Genomic DNA, 27281 nt, shown 5'->3' on the forward strand with positions numbered 1-27281 from the left:
GGACCTTAATTCCACCAAGGGCATATGAGAGGCTCTGACTGTTCTCTTGCCCTTGTTCACACCCTCCCCTATTCCTGGAGCTGTGAAGATGGTCCTGCTCAGCTATAGGGGTGCTGTGAGGGCCCAGACTGCAACCTGGATCTGAGTGTGGGCAAACAGCTGAGTCCTACTCCCTCCATGGAGCGCAGAGAGACTTTTGCAGTGTCCCCTGACCCCCTTCCCATCTATGGGCTGAGAGCTCTGGATATGCTGGGTGGCTCTGCCAACTCCTGTTGAAGGTTCTCACTTCAGTGCTGCTATGAGGCCCTCACTCCACTCTATTCTCACTCTGGTGTGTCAGAGTTCTCTCACCACCCCTCACAGCTGTCCCCAGTGATCCCTGGGCCAAGAGGTCTAGAAACAGCCCCATCTGCCCCTGACCCAGGCACCTGTCCTAGCTGTGCTGCAGCTTTTTCCAACTCCAGTCCCAGTGGAACAGACCTTTCCTGTGGAACTTCTTTTATGTTGAGTCCCTGTTCAGCCATCATATGGTGTGTCCCTTTCTGGACTCCCTCAATCTTCGCCATGCAAGCGTTGGAAGGGCAGGAGACATGGAAGACAAGTTTCTCCCTAAACACCAAAGTCTCCAAGGTCTGAATTTATTTACCAGAATACCAGTGTTTAAATGCCGCTCCAGTCTCTAATCTATTCCCACTCCCATGATACTTAGTAAAATAAGGCTCTGATGCTCAAGGACATTAGGTGATGATAGTTTACAGTGCTCCCACATACAACAGTCCCTAACAATCTTAGAATGGGAAATTGTATCACGCAATCTTTCTATGGGTTCTGCCCCTATAAATTTTTGCTAGAGTCATAATTTGAAAGCTTTTGGAGTTATTTGGGGAACAAGTTTCTGGGAATTCCTGCCTTCATGCCACCATCTTGGCCATACCCCAATGCAAAAATATTTAGTAAAATTTTAGCAAAGAGATTATAACAAGTTATTGCTAGAAAACTACACATTGATCAGGTATTATTTATGCCAGGTAGGCAGGGATGGTTCAATAGTAGTAAAATAAACAACATAATTGAATATATCAATAGCAAACCCAATAGAAATCAAAAGACTATCTCAATAGATGCTGAAAAAGCCTTTGACAAAATACAATATTCATTTTTATCACTAAAAAGTAGAGAAATAAATGGAATTTTCCTTAAAATAATAAGTAGTAACTTCCTAAAACTATCAACAAATATTATATGTCTTAGGGATAAACTAAGAGCATTTCTAATAAAATCTAAAGATGCCCATTACCACCATAACTATTCAATACAGTATTAGAAATGTTAGGTTTAGCAAAAAGAAAAGAAAAAGAAATTTAAGTAATAAAAATTTTCTTTGTTTCTAGATGAGATGATAGTATACTTAGAGGACCTGAGAATTTCATCTTAAAAAAAAACTACTTGAAATAATGAACAAATTCATCAAAGTACCAGGATAAAAAAATAAACCCACATAAATCAACAATACTTCTAAATATAAACAACAAAACCCAAGGGCAAGAGATTGAAAGAAATTCCATTTAAAGTAATTGCAGACAAACATAAAATATTTGGGTATCTACCTCCCAAGAGAAACACAGGAATTTTTATGAACACAATTACAAAGCAATTTCTACACAAATCAAATCAGGTCAAAACAAATGGAAAAATAATGATAGCTCATGGTATAAAAAATGAAAATTCTACTCAAATTAAATTACTTCGTGCCACACCAATAGAATTATTAAATGTTTATTTTACTGTGGAAGAAAACAATAGTAACAAAACTCATCTGGGACAACAATAGGTCAAGATAATATCAAGAGAACTGATGAAAAAATTGTAAAAGATGGTGACCTAGCTCTACCAGATCTAAAACTATACCATAAAGCAGCAGTTATCAAAACTAAAATAGGATAAGTTCAAAAGAAGAAGCAGCAATGATTGTAGCATTCTATTGTTTGACAGACCCAACAACATTTGTTTCTGGGATAATAATTAACTATTGACAAAAACTATTGTGAAAACTGGGAAACAGAGTGGCAAAAACTAGGCATAAGTCCACCTCTCACACTCTACCAAAATTAGATAGAAATGTATGAATGATTCAATCGTAAAGGGTGATACCATAGAACCATTAACAGAATACTCTCTGCCACATCTGTGGAAAGGGGAGAAATTTATTACCAAAAAAGAAATAGAGTATATTATAAAGGTTAGCTAAGGGCTCTGATAAAGGTCCCATTTCTAAAATAGAGAACTGAATCAAATTTATGAGGTTCCAAGTCATTTCCCAAATGATAAAAATTCAAAGGATATGAGCTGGCAATTTTCTACTTTTTTAGTTTTTGCGAGGCAACTGGGTTAAGTGGCTTGCCCAAGGCCACAGAGCTTGGTAATTATTAAGTGTGTGTGAGGCTGGATTTGAACTCAGGTACTCCTGACTCCTGGGTGAGTGCTCTATCCACTGCACTACCTAGCCTCCACAGAACTGGCAATTTTCAATTGAAGATATTACAAATATATTTAATCATATGAAAAAATACTCTGAATTATTACTGATTAGAGAAATGCAAATTAAAAAGATTATGAGGTACCACTTCATACCCATAAGATTGGTTAAGTAAAAACTATTACTGTTGGAGTGGTTGTGGGAGGATTGGGGCATTAATGCATTGTTAGTGGAGTTGTGAATTTATCCAAATATTTTGGGGAGCAATATGGAGCTATGCCCAAAGAGCAATACTGTAAACATGTTAAAGACAAATATTTGTGTTCAGTGTACACTAGACTGATCACTGCTGAGGTGAGCGGATAGAAATGGATGGTGAAATAAAAATATATATCTTATAAATATGAATGTCGATGTATTTTGACAACCTTTCATACCATAACAGGAAAAATAAAATAACATAATAAGAAAAAAACAATGCTAAATTAATGTCTCTGCCAGTTCTAAGTATTTTTCCTGTTTTCACTTTCTGGAAGAAAATAAAAAATGGTTAGCCTTTTCTTCAATGAATAGTCTTCCTTAATCCTTGAAGTTTACTAATACATCATTGTGAATCTTTTCTATGAACTAAGAAAGCCCAGTTCTTTCCATTAATCTTAATATGGAATGCATTCTAACTACCTCTTTGATATGCCATAGGACAATATCAATCTTCTTTTCAAAACATGATATTCATAAATAAATAAATACATTACTTCAGAGGTAGTCTGTTGAGTGCAAAATGTAGTGAAATGATCATTTCCATATTCAACCCAAGATTACATGTATTTTTAGTTATCACATCCCAATACTGACAAATATTAAGCTTGTAGTTCACTATAAGCCCAAGATCTGTTTTTTAAAGAACAATTGCTATATATTCATGATTCCACCATCTTATATTTCTGCAGTTTTGATTTTCCTAAGTGCAAGACCAAATTTGTCTTCCTGAATTCATTTTCATGTCACTGATCTAGTTTGTCAATATAATTGTGGATCATAATAGTTCAGCTTTTTTCATCTATAAATGGGAGGAGTCTAATGTCTTTATTGTTGTAATTAATAAAGACATTCATTTAAAAGTAGACAGGGCCAAGCACAGCTCCCAGGGAGACCCAACTAGAAGCCTATTACCCCAATTATATTAAACCATTTGCAACTATAAATATCTAATTTTATAAATGAGGAAATAATTTAATAATAATTATAAGCAAATTTTAAAAGTTTAAAATGCAAACAAAATTTGTAGGGAAACAAAAAACAAGATTAGTGCTTTTTAGATAATATCATAGAAGAACTAATGAAGAATTTGTGGACAGATGGGCTTTAAATTTTTTGTCTATTCTTTTTTATTTGTTCCTTATTTGGGATTTTATTCATATAGTAAACTGATTCGCCTTGAATATTGTTGCTTGTTCATTCTCCTAGTCTATCAATGTTAGTTGAAACCATAAGTAATAATTTTTTTTTCATTTAATTTAACACTGGGTGGCCTTCTTTGAAAAAGACAGTTTGGTAATTATTTTTTTGGTCATTGACTTGTAAAATTTTTGCAATTTTTCATTTTCTTTTGAAAATGTCAATATAAATAAATTTTATTCTTCAAAATTTTCTCCATCTATTTTCCTTCCCTTCTTAATTTTGTGGATTTCTTCATATATGTGTCCTTTCCTTTCATGGCTGTAGCTAACAGTCTTTCTATGAATATAATCTTGTATTGAGGGAGGTTATGCCAATCTATCTCCAGGGAAATGTGAACATGCAACTATATCATTGCTCTGGTACAAAGTCTGATTTGCCCCTAGACTAATTATGGTTTTACTTCATCCTATGTGGTACTATTGAACCACTATTCCATATCTTTTTTCCTTTAGGATCTTCTTGGGTATTTTTTAGGTTTTTGTAAGGCAAATGGGGTTAATGGGTTTGCCCAAGGCCACACAGATAGGAAATTATTAAGTGTCTGAGACAGGATTTGAACCCAGGTACTCCTGAGTCCAGGGCTGGTGCTTTATCCACTACACCACCTAGCTGCCCCGTTTATGCTCTTCTTGTCTCACATACCAGTGTGATTGCCATTCCACCAAATATTTTCCATGCCAATTATGTAATATTTTAATTATAGAGCTCATATCTTAAATTATCTTTACTATTCCCACTCTACACATTGATAAATGGAAATCGAGGAATTTTGAATAAAGGAATCTGTCTTACACTTTTTTTCTTTTGAAGTCATACCTGTTATTTTCCAAACTGTCAGTTTTACAGATTCATTCTTTCTCTTCCATTTTTAGCTTTAAATTTTCTGAATTATCTTACCCATTACCAAGTAAAATGCATTCATATAAGTAGTTTATGTTAAAGTTTGCTTTCCCACTTTACTTCATTATTTATGTTAATTTTCCTAATTTAACTAGGTTGATTCCTACCATTTCCTATTTAACATGGTTCAAAATTTTAGAATTTTCCCTCCCTTTTCTATACATTTGTCTGCTTTATGCAGTCAGTTACTGAATCTTGTCAATTCCCTCATCATCATATTTTGCAAATATTGTTATCATGATCCTAATTCAGCTTGTTATTACCTCTTGCCTAGAATATTTCAATTGTCTCTCTACCTGGTCTTTTTGCCTCCAAGTATAACCATCCATTATTTATCAAGTCTATCCAGTAAGTCACTGGTAGATTAATTTTCATAAAATATGACTGATCACATAGATACAGGTTTAACAACTATTGAAGGATTCCCATTGCTTAGCAAATTGAATCAAACCTTCCAGCTGTCATTTACACCCTTTTAGAAAATGGTTCTTTATAATTGATATCACGTTTTTTTTCCAAATACATGTTTTGAATTATTTTCAACATTCATCCATATGCATAAGTATATTTCTAAGTTACAAAATTTCCTTCCACCTTCCTTTCCCACTCACTCCCTACAGTAGCAAAAAGACTGGTTATTATTATACATACATATTAGTGATTAGTATGTTTAGAGATTAGTCCTTTTAGGTATGAGGAATTAGGATTAAGAGAAAGAGTTAGAAGACAATTTTTATAAAGTATTCAACAGGTTGTAAAAGGTTTTTTTTTTTATTGGTTTTGGCTTTGGTCTTTGTTTTTTTTTTTCTATCTCTGATTGGGGATAACGTTGTCCATAGCCAGTCTAATATGGTTGTCCTAGCTCTTTAAACTATTTTCAAAAAATTTTTTAATTAATTAATTTAATTATTTTCATTCATTTGTACATTCATATTTCCCAGTTACAAAATTACCCACAACCCTCTCTTCCTACCAACTCTCCCCTCAGCAGGGAATAGTCAGATTAGCATTTTACTTAAATATTTTGCTGAACATATTTACAAATTAGTAATTTTTCACATGAGCAATTAGGATTAAGGGAAAGAGATATAAAAGAGATAATTTTTATAAAGTGTTCATCAGATTCTGGAGGGTTTTTTTTTTTCTGTGTTTTATTTTGTTTTGTTTTTCTTCCTCTGGTGGGGGATAATCTAATCCATAACCAGTCAAATACATTTTTCCTGGCTCTCTGGATTGTCGAGAGGAGTTGCTTCAGTCAAGGTTGTTCATCTCACAATGTTGTTGGCAATGTGTACATTGTTCTGTTGGTTCTGTTCCTTTGCTTATCATCAGATTCTGTAACTTATTCCGTGCTTCTCTAGAATTCAACCATTTATGGTTTATTAGAGAACAGTTATATTTCATATTATTCTTGAACCATAACTTGTTTAACCATTCCCCAGATGCCACTACAAAAATAGCAGCCATGAATATTTTGGAACATATGGGACTTTTCTCATTGTTATGATTTCTTCTGTACAAAGACATACAATTGGAATTGCTGGGTCAAAGGTTTTATTGCTCTTTGGTCACATTGCTCTCCAGTGTGGTTGGATCTATGCACAACTCCACCAGCAATATACCAATGTCCTAATCCTCCCACAATCTCTCCGACATTGATCATTTTCCCTTTTTCTCATTTGAGCCAATTTGATAGATGTTAAGTGATAACTCAGTTATTTTAATGTGAATTTCTCTAATGAATAGTGGTTTGGAAAATTGTTTCATATAATTATATAAAGCTTTAATTTCTTTTTCTTTGTAGGTTTTTTCAAGGAAAAGGGGGTTAAGTGGCTTACCCAAAGCCACACAATTAGGCAATTATTAAGTCTCTGAGGCCAGATTTGAACTCAGGTACTCCTGACTCCGGACTCCGGGGCTGGTGCTCCATCCACTGTGCCATCTAGCCACCCCAGCTTTAATTTCTTCATTGGAAAACTGTCTGTTCAAATACTTTGACCATTTATCAAAAGGTAAATGACTTGCAAACGTAAATATTTGATTCAATTCTCTATATATTTTACAATTAAGACCTTTATCAGAACTCCTACATGTGAAGATTGTTTCCCAGCTTTCATTTTTTTTCTTCCAATTTTGGCAGCATTGCTTTTATGAGTGCAATTTTTTTTAATTTGATACAGTCAAAATCATTCATTTTGTATTTTATACTGTATTCTGTTACTTGTTTGGTAATAAATCTGCCCCCTTTCCATAAATCTGATGGATAATTTCTTAGTCTATACATTAATCTATGGTGTCACCCTTTATGTCTAAATCCTGTACCCATTTCGACCTTATCTTGTTATAGGGTGTGATATGTGAGTCTATACTTAATTTTTGCCATACTGTTTTCAAGTTTTCCTAATAATTTTTTGTCACATAGTGACTTCTTAGTACAGAAGCTAATTTCTATGGCTTTGTCAAGCAGTAGATTGCTGTAGTCATTTGCTGCGGTTTCTTTTGAACTTATCCTAATCCATTGATTCATTATTCTATTTATTTATTTATTCATTCATTCATTTATTTATTTATTTATTTATTTATTTATTTATGTTTATTTTAGATTTTTCAAGGCAATGGTGTTAAGTGTCTTGCCCAAGATGGCTAGGTAATTATTAAGTGTCTGAGGTTGGATTTGAACCCAGGTACTCCTGACTCCAAGGCCAGTGCTCTATTCACTGCACCACCTAGCTGCCCCCATTATTCTGTTTATTAACTAATACCAGGCAGTTTTGATGACTGGCACTTTATAGTATAGTTTTAGATCTGGTAAAGTTAGACCACCTTCCTTTACATTGTTTTCATCAGTTTCCTTGCTATTCTTGCTCTTTTGTTGCTCCAAAAAATTTTGTTCCCACTTTTTCTAGCTCTAACTACCAAGGCACTGAATAAGTAATTTAATTTGGGTAGAATTGCCATTTTATTATATTAGCTTGACTTAACCATGAGCATTTGACATTTTCCCAATTATTTAGATGTAACTTTATTTGGATGAGAAGTGCTTTAGAATTGTGTTCAAATAATAGTTAGGTTTGTCTTCAGGAGATAGAATCCTAAGTATTTAATGTTGTTGATAGTTACTTTAAATGGAATTTTCTTTCTATCTCTTGCCCTTGTGCTTTATTGATATAGAGAAATGCTGTTGATTTATGTTGATTTATTATATATCATGCTACTTTGCTGAATTTGGAAATTATTTCCAGGAACTTTTTCAAATGATTTTCTTGTGGTCTCTACCATCATATCATCTGCCAATAGTGAAAACTTTGCTGCTTCATTGCCAATTCTGATTCCTCCAATTTCTTTTTCTCTTCTTATTGCTTAAAGCTAGCATTTCTGATAATATATGGAATACTAATGGTGATAATGGGCATCCTAATCTCATCCCTGCTCTTATTGGACCTTCTCCAAATCTATTCCCATTACATGTAATATTTGTTGATGCTTTTAAATATTATTATTATTTTAAGTTAAATTCCATTTATTACTAAAATTTCCAGTGTTTTTAGTAGGATTGCATTTTATCAAAGGATTTTTCAGCATCTATTGAGATAATTGTATGATTTCTGTTGCTTTTACTTTTGCTATGTTCAATTATGTTGTGTGTTTCTAATAGTGAACCATCCCTGTCTATCATGTATATATTCTACCTGATCATAGTGTATTACCCTAGAAATAACTTGTTATAATCTCATTGCCAGAACTTTATTTAGAATTTTTACATCAATAATCATTAGGGAGCTTGGGTTATAATTTTCCTTATCTGTCTGTTTTGGTTCTTCCTTGTTTAGGTATCAGTACCATATTGTTGTTATAAAAGGAATTTGTCAGAATTTCTCCTAGTTTTTATATAGTTATGTAGAATAGGAAATCATTGTTCTTTAGATGTTTGGTGGAATTCATTTGTAAATCCTTTTGGACCTGGAGCCCTTTTTCTTGTTTGTTTGTTTACTTTTTAAGGTTTTTTGCAAGGCAATTGGGTTAAGTGGCTTGCCCAAGGCCACACAGCTAGGTAATTATTAAGCCTCTGAGGCTGGATTTGAACTCAGGTACTCTTGACTCCAGGGCCAGTGCTCTATCCACTGTACCACCTAGCCGCTGCTAGAGACTGTTTCTTAAGGAATATTGATCATTTCTTCAATTTATTTTTCTGAAATGAGGTTATTTAAGTATTTCATTTCCTTTTCTGCTGCACTGGACAGTTTGTATTGTTTTAAATATGCATTTTAATCAGGTTATCCAATTCATAGGCATATATTTCAAAGCGACCTCTAATTGTCCCTTTAATTTCCTTCTCATTTGTCATTATTTCACCCTTTTCATTTTTGATCCTGGTAATAAGGTTATCTTCTCTCTTGTTATAATCAGATTAACCAAAAGTGTGTCCATTTTATTGTATTTTTTCATAAAACCAAATCTTAGTTTATTTATGAAATCAATGGTTTTCTTGCTTTCAATTTTATTAATATATCCTTTGATTTTTTTGAATTTCTTATTTGGTATTTATTTAATTGGGGATCCTTTATTTGTTCTCTTTCTAGCATTTTTAGTTGCATGTCTAATTCATTGAGGCCTCTTTATATATTATACTCATATAGGCAATTACAGAATAAAGGTTTCCCTCAATACTGCCTAGGCTATATCCCTTAAATGGTATGATGAGTCATTAGTATCACTTTCTTACATATAGATATAGTTTATTTCTATTATTTGCTATTTGATTCACCCATCATTTATGATTAAGTTATTTAGTTTCAATTAGATTTTGGTTTACCTTTTCATGACCCTTTATTACATGGATTTTTTATTGTATCGTGGTCTGAGGAGTATATATGTATAATTTCTGCCTTTCTGAATTAGGTTTTAGGGTTTTAGTGCACTAGTACATTGTCAATTTTGCTATAGGTGCTATTTAATCCAGAAAAAAGGTGCATACTTTTCTATACCCATTAAGGTTTTTTTTTCCCTAGAAATCTATCAGATCTACATTTTCTAAGATTTCATTCAACTTCTTAACTTCCTTCTTGTTTATTTTGTAGTTAGATTTATCTAGTTATAAGAGAATGAGGTTGAGGTCCCCCAGCTTTTCCTCTAGGAATTTGGATGCTATAGGACTAGGTTCATATATCTTTAGTAATGATATAGCTTCAGTACCAATGGTGCCTTTTAAGAAGACGTAGTTTCCTTCCTTATCCCTTTTAAGGATATCAATGTTTGCTTTTACTTTATCTGAGATCAGAATGGCTTCCCTGATTTTTTTTCTTCAGCTGAGGCATAATATATTTCGCTCCATCCTTTTATTTTTACCATGTGTATATCTTTCTGCTTCCTATGTGTTTCTTGTAAACAACACATTATAGCATTTTGTCTTTTTTAATTGTTTTTTAAATTTAAGGCAATGGAATTAAGTGACTTGCCCAAGATCACACAGATAGACAATTATTAAATGTCTGAAAGCAGATTTGAACTCCCGTCCTCCTGATCCCAGGGTTAGTGCTATATCTACTGCAACACCCAGGTACCCATGGATTTTGTTTTTTTAATCCATTTTGCTATCCACTTCTATTTTGGAGACAGTCCATCCCATTAACGTTTACAGTAAAAACTGCTAATTCTGTATTTCCCTTCATGCTATTTTTCTCCTTTTATATTTTTTCTTTCCTTTCCTCATCTTACTCCTCACCAATTTTTTTCACTTACATGTTTGCATTCCCTTTTATCCTTTCCTTCTTCTCTTATCTTTCCCTTTCCCCATCCCAACTTCCCTATAGATTAGGATAGATTTTTAAATCCAAGTGGGAATATCTTATTCCTTCTCTAGGTGAAATTGATTGAATTGAATTTACTCAGTTTTCATACTCCCTTCTTTCTCTCTAAAATTTTTAATCTTTGTGCCACTTTAGGGAGTGTTTTTTTGTCACTATTAATCAGGTATCATCAATCAAGGTTTGATTACTTGATTGCTTGATAAGCTGTGATAAGCCTTATTTCACAGATTGATTGTTGGATTGCTTGTCTCAAATTAAATCAAATTATAATTATAATCATTTTTTACTTTACCTCCTTTTCAAGCACCCTCCACAGACAAACAATCCTCCTCATGAGTCAAAGTATCATCCAAAGCCAAATAATTTCATGAACTATTTCTACCCTTTCCCCTCAGACCTCTTTTTTTCTCACACTTTGCCACTGTCTCCCCACCTATGGTACTTAACCCCTTGTTAAGTGAAGCAAGGATTAAGTCAAATCCTGATTTAATTAACTACAAGAATCTAATAAGATTCCAAGTACTGAGAGGTTTTGAAGGTCTCACTTGAGAACTTTACAATTGCTTGCAAATTATGGGATACACTGACTCAGGAATACCCAGTTTATGATGTCTTCATCAAGGAAAGTGCTAGGTTTTGTCAGCACAGTAGAATTAAAGGGAGCCAAAGGATAAGGAGACATTTAAGTTTAAACACTTGTGCTTTTCTTCAGGACTTTTTCTCTCAAACATAGTGATGTCAGCTTGTAACTCTTTAATGGAGAGATAAGACCCAACTATATCCATATCCTTTAAGTCCAGTCTCTTTAATTATTTTCACCCATTTAATTGTCCTAAGAAAGGTAATGTTTTCAAGAATTAAAAGTGTTATATCTTCTCTTTGAGAACTGAATAGAGCCTTCCAGCCAAGATGGCAGAGAGGAGAAAGGCACAGTTCTAAAATCTCCTGATCTTTCCCCATATATGAAATGAAACAAACCACTTAACAGAAATCCAATCAACAAAACCCAGAAAGAAAAGTTAGGAGAAAGAACATCTACCTCAGTATTTGTCTTTTGCAGTGGTGGGTGAGTCTGGGCACAGAGGGGATCATCCTTGGATCAGCCTGATTAGCTGAGGGGTTGGAGTCCAAGAGCCTGAGGGCCAGAGAACCATACCTGCTTGATCAGTGATGGGCTAGACTGTGGGGCTTGGGTCCACTAGGGAGCATAGATATTGGTCCTGGCACTGGCCCTCTGGAGCTTTCCGACGGGGCTGCGGGGAAGAGTTCTGGTGCAGGAAAGCTGTGGACATCATCACTGGGCTCCTTTGGTGAGGAGGAACTCTGAGTCCACTCTTCCATTAGGGCTCAAGCCTCTTCCCCAATAAACACAATTAAATATTACTTCTTCCCCAGGTACAGGTGTGTGAGCAGATGATCCAACTCAACTGACAATAGGGAGAGGGATGACCTCACCCTAGGGTAAAGCCAAAAGTATTTAACAGCTTCAGTCACTCCCTCCAGGTCAAGGAAGAAGGCCTCAATCAAGGTCACAGACACTCCAGAGAAAATAAGCATCACCCCTTACTGGACAGCTGGAAAAATTACACTCAGTGAGCAAATTCTCTATCACCCCTTACTGGTGAGATGTAGATATTGCACTCAGTGAGTAAAGCCTATAGGGATCCCAACACCAAACCTCTGTGAACCAGCCCCCCCCCCATCAAGGTCTTAGCAAAATGAAGAAAGGTCAGTGGAAAAGTTAAGCCATAGAAAAATTCTTTGAAGGAAAAGACCCTAACTCAGAGAGAACTAGAACCTCTGATGAGAATATGATCTGCTCTCCAGCACAGAAAGACTTCCTTGAAGTAATAAGGAAGAAGTTTAAAAATCAATTGGAAAATTTCGGAAAAGAAACCCAAGAGAAGATTAACATATTGCAACAAGAAAACAAATCATTGGAAAATACAATTGGACAAAAAGAAAATGGAAATAATTCTCTAAGATCCTAAACTGGTCAAATACACAATGAGAATAATTCTCTCAGATCCTCAGCTGGGCAAATGTAAAAAGAAAATAATTGTCTCAAAATCTCAACTGGTCAAATGGAAAGCTCTTTCAAAAATACAATTGAACAATTGGAAAAGGAGTTGCAAAAGATAAATGAAGAAAACCCCTCTCTAAAAATAGAATGGAGTCTGTGGAAAATAATGACTTCATGAGACAGCAAGACCCTGTTAAGCAAAAGCAAAAAATAGAAAAAATAGAAGAGAATGTAAACTACCTCATCAACAAAACCAATGACCTTGAGAATAGATCGAGGAGGGGCAACCTGAGAATTATTGGAGTTCCTGAAAACACTGATGATAAAAAAGCCTGGACATAATATTACAGGATCTAGTAATGGAAAATTTCACTGATATCATGGAACCAGAGGGCAAAGTTGCTATTGAAAGACTACATTGATCTCCTCAAGAAAGAGATCCTAAAATGAAAACACCAAGTAATGTTGTGGCTAAATTCCAGAACTATCAGATAAAAGAGAAAATCCTGCAAGTATTCAGAAAGAAACAATTTAAATGCCAAGTGACCACATTAAGTATTATGCAGCACCTGGCTGCATCAACATTAAGGAATCAAAGGACTTGGAATGAGATATTCCGAAGAGCAAGCTAGCTTGGAATGCAGCCAAGAATCCACTATCCCACAAAGCTGAGCATTCTTTTTCAGGGAAAAGGGTGGATATTTAACAAAATATAAGAATTCCAAAAATTCCTGATGAAAATGCCAGAGCTAAATAGAAAATTTGTACATCAAGCAGGAAGTTCAAGAGACACATAGAAAGGTTTTTAAAAATGGGAGTACAGAAAAAAAAAACTGCTATCCAAGAACATGAAACTGGCTATACCCCAGCATGGGAAAAATATTCTCATAATTCTTCACAACTGTAACTCTAACAGAGTGAATATATCAAACCAGAAGTGATGGACACTTGTGACTAATCCAGGAGACTGCTATCCAATGGGGTGAAACTGCCTATAACCCTACTTGGGAGAAAAACTCTAATAACTCTCAAGAATTGAAACACTAGATAGAATATACTTAGCTAGAAGTGATGGATACTCAGAGTTTTCTATGACTCAGATAGAATGATTTACAAACACTTCCTCCTTAAAAAAGTGGGACAGGAAGGAGATGGGAGGAGGGAGGGATTGAATGGGGGTGAATCTCATTACATTAAGAGGTACAAAAGACCTATGGTATTAGAGGGGAAGAAGGGAGGAGATGAGAAAAACTTGAATCTTCTTCTCTTCAGACCTGGCTTAAAGTTAACTTACACACATACTCAGTTAACTTTCACACATTTTACCTTTCAAATATTAAAGGGTGAAAAGGGAAGGGGGGACAAGAATAGGGAGGGGGAGAAAAAAAGGGGAACTAAAAGAAGGAAGGGAAGGGAAAAGGGAGAAAGGAATGGGAAGGAAGGGAAAAGGGGTGGATATAGCAAGGCAAACATGCTGAAGGGGCTGGTATTCAGAAACACAATACTGGGGAATACAGATAAAGGGCTGTAAAAGAGGAAAAATACAAACAGAGGGAAGATAGCATGGAGGGCAATAAAGAGTTAGTACTTATAAATTTGTGAATGGGATGAAGTCTCCATTAAAACATAAGTGAAATTACAGAGTGGATTAAAAAAAAGAATTCTACAATATGCTGCTTACAAGAACCTCATTTGAAGAAGAGAGATACATATAGAGTAAAGGTAAAAGGTTGGAGCAAAATATATTTTGCTTCAGCTGAAGTGAAAAAAATCAGGTGTAGCAATCCTTATCTCAGATAAAGCAGCTGCAAATATAGATAGCATTAAAAGACATAAGGAAGGAAACTATGTCCTTCTAAAAGGTAGAATAGGCAATAAAGTGCTTTCAATACTGAATATATATGCACCCAATGGGATAGCATCCAAATTCTTAGAGGAGAATCTGAAAGAACTACAGGAAGACATAGTCAGCAAAACTCTACTAGTGGGAGAGACCTCAACCTCCCTCTCTCAGATCTAGAAGAATCGAATCATACAATAAACAATAAAGAAGTTAAGGAGTTAAATAGATGGCTTGAAAAAGTAGATATGATAGAATTATGGAGGAAACTGAATGGGAATTGAATGGAATATACCTTTTTCTCTGCGCTACATGGCACTTGTACAAACATTGACCATGTACTAGGGCACAAAAACCTAATGATCAACTGCAGAAAGGCAGAAATAATAAATACCACATTCTTAGATCACAATGCAATAAAAATCATATGCAATATTGGGTCAGGGATATATAGGGCCAGAACTAATTGGAAACTGAATAATCTCATATTAAGGAATGAGTGGATCAAACAACAAATTGCAGAAAGAGTTAATTATTTTATCTTAGATAATTACAGAAATCAAACATACCAAACCCATGGGATTCACTCAAAGTGGCTGTCAGGCAATACATTATATCCTTAAATGCTTACATGAATAAATTAGAGAAAGAGGAAATTAATGAACTAAATACTCAACTAAAAAAATTAGAGAAAGAACAAATTGAAAATCTCCAAATAAATAGCAAATTAGAAATTCTAAAAATTAAAGGAGAAATTAATAAAAATAAAAGCAAAAAATATGGAATTAATAAGTAAAACCAAAAGCTGGTATTAAGAAAAAACCAATAAAATTGATAAACTTATGGTCAATTGATTAAAAAAAGAAAGAAGAAAACCAAATTGCTAGTATCATAAATGAAAACGGTGAACTCACCAACAACGAGGAACAAATTAATGCAATAATTTGGAATTAGTTTGTCCAACTCTATGCCAATAAATTTGATAATCTAAGTGAAATGGATGAATATTTACAAAAATATAAGTTGCCCAGGGTAAATGAAGAGGAGATTAAATATATAAACAACCCCATCTCAGAAAAAAGAAATTCAATAAACCACCATTGAACTCCCTAAGAAAAAATATACAGAACCTGATGGATTCACAAGTGAATTCTACCGAACATTTAAGGAACAATTGGTTCCAATTCTCTATAAACTCTTTGGAAAAATAGGGGAAGATGGAATTGTCTAATGTGTTCTATGAAACCAATATGGTGCTGATACCTAAAGCAGGAAGAGTTAAAACAGAGAAAGAAAATTATAGACCTATCTCCCTGATGAATATAGATGAAAAAATCTTTAATAAAATCTTAGCAAAACAATTACAAGAAGTTATCACTAGGATAATACATTTTGACCAAGTAGTATTCATCCCAGGAATGTAGGGTTGGTTCAATATTAGGAAAACTGTTAGTATACTCCAATATATCAACCACAAACCTATCAGAAATTATATGATCATATCAATATATGCTGACAAAGCTTTTGACAAAATACAGTAACTATTCCTACTAAAAACACTATAGATTGTAGTTATAAATGGACAGTTCCTTAGAATAATAATCAATATCTATCTGAAACCACCAAAAAGCATTATATTCAATGGGGAGTGGCTAGCGGTATTCCTAATAAGATAAGGGGTTAAACAAGGATGCCCATTATCACCACTATTATTCATTATCATATTAGAAATGTTAGCTTCAGCAATTAGAGAATAAAATTAAAAGAAGGAATTAGAATTGTGAAAGAATAGACAAAACTCTCACTCTTTGCAGATGACAAGATGGTATACCTAGAGAATCCCATAAAATCATCCAAAAAACTACTGGAAACATAAGAAATTTTAGCAAAGTTGCAGGTTAGAAAATAAACCCTCATAAATCCTCAACTTTTCTATATATGAATAGCAAGATACAGAAAGAAGAGCTAGAAAGAGAAGTCCCATTCAAAGTTACCTCAGACAATATAAAATACCTGGGCATCTATTTGCCAAGGTAGAATCAGAAACTTTTTGAAAACAATTATAAAACACTTCTCATGCAAATTAAATTAGATTTAAACAACTGGGCAAATATCAACTGCTCATGCATAGGTAGAGCTAATATAATAAAATGACAATTCTATCAAAACTAAGCTATCTGTTTAGTGCCCTGCCAATCAAAATTCCCCCCAAAAATTACTTCAATGGGTTAGAAAAGGTTGTAAGTAAATTCATATGGAGAAATAAAAAGTCAAAAATTTCCAGGGATTTAATGGGAAAAAAAGTTCAAAAGATAGTGGGTTAGCCCTACCTGATCTAAAATTACATTATAAACATCAGTCATCAAAACTTTCTGGTTTTGGCTAAGAAATAGAATGGTGGACATGTGGAACAGGCTAAGTTCAATAGCAGAAAACTAGTATAGTAATCTTCTATTTGATAAACCCAGAGAGTCCGACTATTTGGATAAAAACTCTCTCTTTGATAAACCCTGCTGGGAAAATTGGAAGTTATTATGGAAGAAACTTAAATTACACCAAAACCTTACACCCTATATGAAGATAATATCCAAATGGATAAAGGATTTAGACATAAAATATAATACTATAAACAAACAAGAAAATTAAGAACTAGTTTACCTGTCGGATCTATGGAAAGGGAAGTAGTTTGTGACTAAGGAAGAGATGGAGAACAGCACTAAAAACAAACTAGATTATTTCAATTACATTAAATTAAAAAGGTGTTGCACAGAGAAACCACTATAACCAAGATCAAAAGAAATGTAGTAAACTGGGAAACAATCTTTATCATTAATATTTCCAAAAAAAGACTTATTTCTAAAATATACAGAGAACTGAGCCATATTTTTACTTTAAAAAGCCATTTCCCCAATTGATAAATGGATAAAGGATATGCAAAGGCAATTTACAGATGAGGAAATAAAAGCAAACTATAATCATATGAAAAATTGCTCTAATTATTAGAGAAAATCAAATTAAAGCTTCTCTGAACTACCACCTCACACCTCTCAGACCTCTGGTCAATATCACCAGGATAATGATTATTGTTAGAAGGGTTGTGGGGAATCTGAGACACTATTAAATTGTTGATGGAGCTGTGAACTCATCCAACCTTTCTGGAGAGAAATTTGGAACTACACCCAAAGGACAACAAAAATGTACATACCCTTTGATCCAACAATACCACTATTGGGTCTATAACTGAATAGATGATGAAAAAGTGTAAAAACATCTCTTGTACAAAAATATTCATAGCAGCCCTGTTTGTGGTGGCAAAGAATTGGAAATCAAGTAAATATCCTTCAATTGGGGATTGGTGTAATAAACTCTGTTATATGTATGTCATGGAACACTACTGTTCTATTAGAAACCAGGAGGCATGGGAATTCAGGGAATCCTGGAGGGATTTGAATGAACTGTTGCTGAGTGAGATGAGCAGAACCAGGAAAAACACTGTACGCCCTAGCAGCAACATGGGGGTGATGATCAACCTTGATAGACTCACTCATTTCATCAGTGCAACAATCAGGGACAATTTGGGGCTCTGTAATGGAAAATACCATCTGTATCCAGAGAAACAACTGTAGAGTTTGAGCAAAGAGCAAGGACTCTAACCTTTAATATAGGAAAAAAAACTGATGTCTTTTTGTCTGATCTTGCTATCTCTTATACTTTGTTTCTTCCTTAAGGATGTGATTTCTCTCTCATCACATTCAATTTTGATCAAAGTATAACATGGAAACAATGTAAAGACTGGCAAATTGCCTTCTGTGGGGGATGAGGGGATTAGGGGAAAATTGTAAAACTGAAAATAAATAAAATAGTTTTAGAAATGAATTGAATACAGTTTGATGGTCTTCACTTACATTTGTTCTATTTTATTTTTTCCTTTCCCTTTTCATTTACCTTATCATGCTACTCTTTAGTCATGTATTTGTTGATTGAAATTTCTGTTCAGTTTTTGTCTTTGTGTCAGTAAATTCAGGAAATCCTCTATTTGACTGAACACAAATTTGTTCTTATCTCCAATTCTCTAATTTTCTTATATTGTGATTCCATATATTATGAATAAATAATTATTTTTTGGTTTACAGCCAACCAATGCTAGATGGATGCTTCTCTGAGGTTAGACTTTAGGACTACATCCCATAATGACATTTGTGTGCCAATGGAACTTCACAATAGGACCCTATGATCATGATCACCAGTAAATCAAAAACTGCTTAAAAAATAAGCTTACTCAAGGATGTGGTAGCCGAGTGGTTAAGGTGATGGACTGTTAATCCATTGTGCTATGCATGCATGGGTTTGAATCCCATCCTCTTCGGTAGTGGTGGGAGGTAGAGTGTATTTTGGGATCACCTAGTTGGTGCAATGGATAGAACACCAGCCTGGAGTCAGTAGTCCCTGATTTCAAATCCAGCCTCAGACATTTAATCACTACCTAACTGTGTGGCCTTGGGCAAGCCACTTAACCCTCATTTGCCTTGCAAAAAAAGAAAAACCTAAAAAAAATAAACTTACTCAAATGCATTAACAACAATTGTAAAAATAATTACAAATGAATGGATTAGAACATAACATGCTGGCTTTAGAATCTGAAAGATCTGTGTTTGAATCCTTCTTCAAAGGATTCAATTAATCTATTGAACCTCTGTGACTCTGTCATGTTTCTTAATCTGTTTACCTATTTTTTCCTATCTGTTATATGGGAAAAGTAATAGCATTTTCTTCAAGCTTTTTATTAATAATATTAATTGTTGTAAGAATAATATTAGCTAATACATGTACAGTAATCTGCAAACCTTGAAGTACTATATAACATGTGTTATTTGTCTTTTTCATCAGTATTAGTATTATATAAGTAGCCCTGACAACAGTATTCTAGTTAAATTCTATTATATTAAATAAGTTCAGTGGCATAAAATAACTAAAAAATAAGTGATGATAACCATCAAGTTGTACAATACAAAGAATTAGAAGTTCAATGATTTAGAGCTTGCAGAGTCTTCAGAGATCTTTTTTTTTTTTTTGCATCTCTCATTTCACAGATGAACAAACTACTCTGGAAGTACTAAGTAAGTAGCAAAATTTGAATCTGATTTTCTGTCTATGACAATGATATTTTTTTCACTGTATGATAAAACTTCTGATTTGCCTGAAATAACAAAGTCAGACATCCAGAGATATTCATACTAATACATTTCTATAGCAATCAAGACTTATAATACGTATTTCTGAAAGGACTATTTCTTAAAAGATAGCAAACTTTAGTTTGGGATGTTAAAAAAGCCAATGATACATAATTCTCCATAGAACCTCATGTTCACCTCTTTCCATCTCATTTCCTTCTCTCGTATGTTATGTCACCCTTGACATAATCAAACCATATTATTTGGTGTTTCTTCCAATTTTTTAAGTTACTATACCTGGAATGCACTCTCCTAATATTTCTGTCCATTAAAATTTTCTTCAATATCCAACTCAAATATTGTCCTCTCTAGGAAATTTCCCCTAATTTTCCGAGGCTGAGGTGAGTTTTTCCCTTTTCTTAATTCTACTAAAAGGAAATTTGTACATACCTTCTCTATTTTAACAGTGATCCTGTTATTTCCTTTATTTGAAACTATTTCTAAAGCCAAGTATTATATTTTCTTGTTCTTTGTATTCTCAATATCTACTTCAGTATTTTTCCCCAAGTATCTTGCTTAGAGTCAGTGCTCAATAAAAGTGAATCAAAAGTAAATTGTGTTGTCCTATTTATAAACTACAAGTTGGTAACAATACTAAAATATCCTTAAAGCATATGTCAAACTGATGAGTGGCACCATCACTGAAGACTATTTCATCCAAAAAAGCTTATCTCCTCGCAGGATGAATTGTTTCCATGTGTTGTTTCTGGAAAAATTCTCTAAGTTATAAGAAAGATTTAGTGATAAAAATTGTCTTTCCCTTAATAGATATTTTTAGATATCTGTTTAAAATGTTAATAAATTTTTAAGACTTTCAGACTATTATTCATAACAATAAACAGAATTTATTCTTATATAAGACTTACATAAAATAGGCAGGCAAGAATGGGTTTTGATTTGTAACATTGGAGGGAAAATCTATATCGATAAACTTCTGTATCCATTAGAGTCTTGAGATAAATTATGTAATGTTGGCAAAAAGCTCAGTGCTTAGAAAGTGAGTTTAAAAATATCAGTGACAGAATGTGGTGAATATTGAGTAGATTGAATCAGAACATTTCCAAGATAGGAACAAACATAATAACAAAAATACTGCACTCTCTTTCAAGTATTCTATGAAATAACAAGAATTTGAATCTTTAAATATTTTCAGACCGTGGCATAGGTGATAGAAAACTAGCTAGGAAGATGTTGATCCAAATCTTCCTTCTTACAAATACCAATTATGTAATGCTGGGTTAATATCTTAATATCTCTTCATTTTAGGCTGCTCTCTAAGAATAGGGCAGTTGGATGGTGCAGCATATAGAACCCTGGCCTTTGGAGTCAGGAGGATAGGAGTTGCAATAAAGCCTCAGACACTTGACTCGTACTAGCTGTGTGACCTTGGGCAAGTCAGTTAACCCTGATTACCTTGTATCCAGAACCATTTCCAGTCATTCTGACTCATATCTAACCAGTGGACAGAGATGATTCTGCAGCAGAAAAAGTCACAGTCCCTCCTTACTTAAATCCAACTAATCTGTTTGTCATAGCAACACCTCTCTGATGCAATGGTCTTATTTAATAATGATGGGCAAACATCATCAAGATTACCAATTGAAGAGAAGGTTGATAAGGGAGATTGCTCATTTGAGGTTTCCTGCTACCAATAAAATCAGACAATATTCCTTATTTTTTAAATGTTTTGTATATTTTAGTCAAATCAAAATAATAAAAATGAACATGCCTATATTTACAGTGGAACATAAAAGAACATTTCATGAAAACTTATATAATAAATCTCACAGAATTTATTGAAATCAGTCAGCTTTTCTGTGCTTTCTCATAAGTTTGCTTTTGCTCTCTGCTGTATATTTTTTATTTTACTTTATCTCTTCCCTTAGCCTTGTCCAACAGAATGCTACAATTAAACACACACACAAATAAAATACACATATAAAAGTCACATATTACACATACATAGAGAATACATATTATGCATGCAAAAATATGCACATACATATAAATATATATACACATACACATATTTGACAATTTGTGAGTTCTTTCTCTGGAAATTGATAGCATCTTACTTTATAGGTTCTTGTGTCTTCATTTTTTTCTAAATCAACCAGTTCACTTATTTTAATTTTTGTTTTTAATAATAAAAAATGTATTTTTCAAAAATATGCAAAGATAATTTTCAAAATTCATTTTTGTAAAGTTTTGAGTTTCATATTCTTCTCCTCATCCTTCTCATCCTTCCCTTCCTTTCCCTTCAAAGCAAGTAATACACTATAGATTATACATGTATATATTAGACGTAATTTCATATTGATCATGTTATACAGTTCGTCATTTCTTATTTCACAATACATGCCATCACAATCATATGTTATCTGAGTGATTGTCTAAAAAATATTCTCCCTCAAATTTTTGCTCTCCATTTATCTTCATGATATTGGTTTGATATAAGCAAGAAAAATGTCTTTTAAAATAACTGAAAATATTAATTTTTTACTTCAACAATATATACTTTCCCCTATAATATAGTTTAATATCAAGGACAGTTGAATATTCTTCCTTTTTACTTTTAGTTTCTTTGAAATTTTTTACCTTTTTTTCCCAAATGAATTTTGTTAATATTTTTAAGTCAATGGGCTTTTTTTAGTAATTTCTTTGAGTTGATGTTGAACTGGTGGATTTCTTAGGGGAAATTGCCATGTTTTTATTATATTTTATTATTATATTATTAATATATTTTATTATATTATATAATATATTATATTTTATTTTATTATATTGACTTCATCTAACCATATATTTCTAAATTTAATTAAATCATATTTGTTTGTATAAAGAAGCTTTATAGTCATCTTGTTTCTGTTTCTGTTTTTGGTAGATATAGTCTCAAGTATTTTATACTGCCTTTTCTTTTAAGTGGGCTAAAAGAATTCTGGATAATTTTGGTAATATGTAGTATGATTTCTCATTTTTTTCTCTTTTAATTAAATCTATTTTATCTTTAACTTTATGTGAGATCATAATTACTACTCATACTTATAATAAATTATCCTCCAGCCATTTATTTTATCCCTCTGTGTATCTTTCATTTTTATTATATTTCCTGAAATGGAAATATTATTGCATTTAGATTTTAATCCATTCTGATATTCATTTCCATTTTATGGGCAAATTCATCCCATTTACTTTCTAATTTATAACAACTAGTTGTGTATTTCCCTTCATCCTGATTTTCCTCACTATACTTTCTGTCCTATTTGCCTTATCCCTCCTCACTCCTCTAATTTACTTCTCTTTCCTTGAAGTCCTCTTCCTTAATCTAGTCATCTCATTTAGTCCTTTCCTTATCCTTTCCATTTTAATATACTATCTTTCTTAACATTTCTTTCTTCCCCCTCCTCTCATAATTTTTAATCCCTCAAATTTATATGTTAAAAAGCATATACATTTATATTATTTCCAGTAAGAATAGGGTTTCAGGGGTGGCTAGGTGGCGTAGTGGATAAAGCACTGGCCTTGGAGTCAGGAGTAGCTGGGTTCAAATCCCATCTCAGACACTTAATAATTACCTAGCTGTGTAGCCTTGGGCAAGCCACTTAACCCCATTTGCCTTGCAAAAAACCTAAAAAAAAGAATAGGGCTGCAGCATTATCACACTGGAACAAATTTCTTCCATATCACTTTTCCTTTATTCCTAATTTGTAATAGAAAATCATTCCTTTTTGATTATCACTGTGAGGTTTTATTTATTTTTCATTTTTTTTGGAATCACCCCATTATATATAGCTCAGTATAAGCCTTCCTTTCAAACTACTCAAATAATGATGATAACCATAAGTACTGTTAGCATTTTCACATATATAATAAGTAAGGAGTTTGACCTGACTCATTTTCTTATAAATTATCTTTAATGTTTACTGTCTCTCTCACTGTCTCTGTCTCTGTCTCTGTCTCTGTCTCTGTCTCTGTCTCTGTCTCTGTCTCTCTCTCTCTCTCTCTCTCTCTCTCTCTCTCTCTCTATATATATATATATATATATATATATATATATGATCTTTTATGTCACATTTTCCATTATATTCTGGTTTTATTCCAGTTATCTGAAAATTTTTCAAGTAGTTAACATTCATTTTTTTTTTCATTCAAGACTATACTTCCCTTTACTGGGTAAACTATTCTTGATCATATCCCCAACATTACAAAATATAACATTTCATACTTAAAGTTTTCAATTTGGAAGTTGCTAGGTTTTATGTAATCCTGATTATATGTACTTATTTTTTTTTCTTATTGCTTTCAGTATTTTCTCCTGGACCTGGGATCTATGAATCTTGGCTATGATTTTTCTGTAAATTTTCATCTTTGAATCTCTTTCGGGTCATGATTAATTTTTTTCGGTTTCCACTTTATTTTTTGTTCTAGAAATTTAGAACATTTTTTCCTTGATAACTTCTTATAATATTATATCAAGATTCTTTTATAATCATAAATTCCAAGTAGTCCAATTATTCTTATATTGTTTCTCTTTGATGTTCTCCAGATCAGTTTTTCTCTATGAGGTATTTTATATTCCCATATATTTTTTCATTATTTTGATTTTGCTTTGGTTATAACATCATTACCTTACCCTGTCCAATTTTAGTTTTCAAGTAAATATTTTCTTCCTTAGGTTTTGGATTCTCTATTTCTAATTGAATGATGTTTTCTTCATAGTTTTCTTGATTTTCTTGGATTCCTTTTATTTTTTCCCTAATTTCTCCTTGATCCCTCTTAATTGATTTCATAAGCACCTTTTAAATTTTTTCTAAGAACTTTTTTGGACTTGTGGTCATTTGAAATTTCTCATTGAAATATAAGTGGGTTTTTTTTGTGCCATTCATATTCCTTTGAATATAAACCACAATCTTCACTATCTCCATAGAAGCTACCTGACTGGATTCTTTCTTCTTTGCTTGCTTGGTTTTATATTGCTTATAGCACCTTATTATAATAAGCATACTCATAATAATAATCCCTAAAGCATTTGAAATGATACCCAAGCCTCAATGTCTACCATATTATTTTTTTTTTGAGCCGTACCACAGAGCTCAGTCTTGGGCACTTTCCTCCACTCCTAAACCAGAGTGAGGACACCGACTGCACTATCAAGAAAATTCTTTATTTCTCTGTGCTGCTTTCTGGGGGGCACTTGTACTGAAACCACTAGTTCTATTAAAAGTCCCACCAGAACCAGGAGGGTCCTCACCCTTCTCCTACCATACTCATCAGATATGCGTTAGCTTCTCCCCAGAGACACAACTAAGGACAGCATCTGGTCAGTACAGCTCTGCTTGTAATCTCTCAACAATACATCGTTCAATTCTTTTTAATCAATCTACACTTTGAAAGCTCCTGAGGCTGAATCTGTCTTCTATCCTAGTTGTTCCCAGACCTTAGCATTTGTTGATTCCTCAGTCTGGATGTATTAGTACTTCACATAGCTGAAACTCCACCCTTGTAGTTTGATCTTTCCAGGAAACTTCTTAAACTGTCTTAGGAGAACAACTGCCTAACCCTGACTTTAATTTGTTTCTGCTCCTCGGTATTGATTTTGAGGCAATGTTCTATCGTATTTTTGTGGAAGAAATTTGGAAAGCCGACAGTTTTCTGATCCACTCTACAATCTTCCTGGAATTGTCTCCAATCTTCCTTAGTCTTAAGCATATACTCTTTCTTACTTAAACAGAATTGAATTCTCCAAATCAATCAATTGGTTTAAATAAACATTCATTAAATAGTTATCATGTGCAAAACACTATGATAGCTTTTGCATACATAAATGAATCCTATTACTCAAATCAGATATACTGGAAAAATATAGACAATCTTCCTTCTTAGAGATTTCTCATTAGCACACTTGCAAATTCACATCTTGCTTTTCTGAAAACATCCATTCATTTTTGTCTCTGTATAGTATATCCCTGGGGGTATACAAAATTAACTTATGTCACATCTCCATAAGACAGTGAGAAAAGAGTAATCAGACTGAAAAAAATACCAAATATGGGAAAGGTTTTTATCATTGTTTTAGGTTTTCCATGAGTATAGTTTCCATATTGCTACATTTTACTTCCTCCAGATATATGCAAAGGTAGTTCTCTTTTTTATTGTTTTTTATTTTTTCAGCCATATGTATATGTATATTTTTAATTTGCAAAATTTCCTTCCACCTTCCGTTCCTACCCCACTCCCCTCACTGGAAAACAGTCAGGTTAGCATTGTTAATAGATATTTTTGATAAACATGTTTATAGTTTAGTCATTTTGAGTGTGAGAAGTTAGGATTAAAGAAAAGAGAAGCATAAGAGATAATTTTTATGAAATGTTCATCAGATTCTGAAGGGTTGTTTTTTCTTTTTCTTTTTCTTTTTCTTTTTCATTTTCTTTTTCTTTCTCTGGATGGGGATAGCATTGCCCATAGCCTGTCTAAGAGGGCTGTCCTAGTTCTCTGAACAGTTGAGAGAAGTTGTTTCCTTCAAGGTTGCTCATCTCACATTGTTATTGGTAATGTGTACATTGTTCTTTTGGTTCTGCTCCCATTGCTTAGCATCATCTCTTGTAAATCATTCCATGCTGTTCTAGAGACTGACCATTTCTGGTTTCCTGTAAAACAATAATAATCCTTAGTATTTAGGTACCACAACTTGTTCAGCCATTATCCAATGCACGAACAATTCTTTGCCACAACTAAAAGAGTTGTTATGAATATGTGGGAACATTTAGAACTTTTCCTATTTTTTATGATTTCTCCTGAATATAGGTCTGCAATTGGAATTGCTGGGTCAAAGGGATTAAGCATTTTTATTGCTCTTTGTATATGGTTCCATATTGCTCTTCAGAATGGTTGGCTCTGTTCACAACTCCAACAACAATGCATTAATGTACCAATCCTCCCACAACTTCTCCAACATTGATCATTTTCCTTTTCTCATCTTGGCTAACTGAGAGGTGTGAGGAGATACTTCATAGATCTTTAAATTTTTATTTCCTCTAATTAATAATGATTTAGAGCATTTTTCATATGATTATATAGAGGTTTAATTTCTTCACTTGAAAATTGTCCATTTATATCCTTTGATCATTTATCAATTGGAGAATGGCTTGTAACCTTATAAATTTGATGCAATTCTGTATATAATTTAGAAATGAGACCTTTAGCAGAATTTCTAATTGCGAAGATTACTTCCCAGCTTTCTGCTTTCCTTTTCATTTTGACATCATTGATTTTATTAGTGCAAAAACTTTTTAACTTGATATAATCAAAATCAATCATCTTGCAGTTTATAATGTACTCTAATTCCTGTTTGATCATAAATTTATTCCCTTTACATAGTTCTAATAAATAATTTTTTTCTATTTCTGTATGATTTCTCCCTTTATGTCTAAATCCTGTAACTCATTTTGACCTTATTTTTGAAAAGGGTGTGAGATGTGGTCTATGTCTAGTTTTTGCCATATTATTTTACATACTATTTTCAATATTTGTTATAGAAAGAGTT

General features: G+C 33.2%; 1 non-coding gene across 1 annotated transcript; it reads left to right on the forward strand.

Moving 5' to 3' along the window:
• Window positions 1-18791: 18791 nt before the first annotated feature.
• Window positions 18792-18873, forward strand: TRNAN-GUU (transfer RNA asparagine (anticodon GUU)). Its single transcript has one exon. It is a non-coding gene; the product is annotated as a tRNA-Asn (tRNA).
• The last annotated feature ends 8408 nt before the right edge of the window (window positions 18874-27281 follow it).

This window comes from Macrotis lagotis, chromosome 7 (assembly GCF_037893015.1).
Source record: "Macrotis lagotis isolate mMagLag1 chromosome 7, bilby.v1.9.chrom.fasta, whole genome shotgun sequence".
Lineage (NCBI taxonomy): Eukaryota > Metazoa > Chordata > Mammalia > Peramelemorphia > Peramelidae > Macrotis > Macrotis lagotis.